Source organism: Argopecten irradians, chromosome 12, assembly GCF_041381155.1.
Source record: "Argopecten irradians isolate NY chromosome 12, Ai_NY, whole genome shotgun sequence".
Classification (NCBI taxonomy): domain Eukaryota; kingdom Metazoa; phylum Mollusca; class Bivalvia; order Pectinida; family Pectinidae; genus Argopecten; species Argopecten irradians.
The window spans coordinates 26,392,394-26,393,247 of NC_091145.1; positions in this window are offsets into that span (position 1 = coordinate 26,392,394).

Below are 854 nucleotides of genomic sequence, written 5' to 3' on the forward strand. Positions count from 1 at the left end.
CTACTGGTGCGATTTGGCTGAAACATGCATGAAATGATCCTGACATGGTCCCGACAAAGTGTTGTTATTTTTTGGGTTGATCCAACATCCAAGATGGCCGCCACAGCCGCCATCTTGAAAACACATTTTGAACTTCTTCTCAAGTTCTACCGGTTCGATTTGGCTGAAACTTGTATGAAATGATCTTGACATGGTCCCGACAAAGTTTTGTTATTTTTCGGGTCGATCCTAAATCCAAGATGGCCGCCACAGCCACCATCTTGAAAACACATTTTGAACTTCTAATCAAGTTGTACCGGTGCGATTTGGCTGAAACTTGCATGAAATGATCCTGACATGGTCCCGACAAAGTGTTGTTACTTTTCGGGTCGATCCGAAATCCAAGATGGCCGCCACAGCCGCCATCTTTAAAACACATTTTGAACTTCTTCTCGTTCTACCAGTGCGATTTGGCCATAAAAGATCCTGACATGGTCCCGATAAAGTGTTGTTATTTTTCGGGTTGATCGAAATCCAAGATGGCCGCCATCTTGAAAACACATTTTGAACTTCTTCTCAAGTTCTACCAGTGCGATTTGGCTGAAACTTGCATGAAATAATCCTGACATGGTCCAGACAAAGTGTTGGTATTGTTCGGATCGATCCGAAATTTAAGATGGCCGCCACAGCCGCCATCTTAAAAACATATTTTGAACTTCTTCTCAAGTTCCACGTGCGATTTGGCTGAAGCTTGCATGAAATGATCCTGACATGGTCCCGACAAAGTGTTGTTACATCCTGGTTGATCCCAAATCGAAGATGGCTACCATGACACTATATTAATTAATTTCCTACATGTTAAGGCCCTTTGGCCT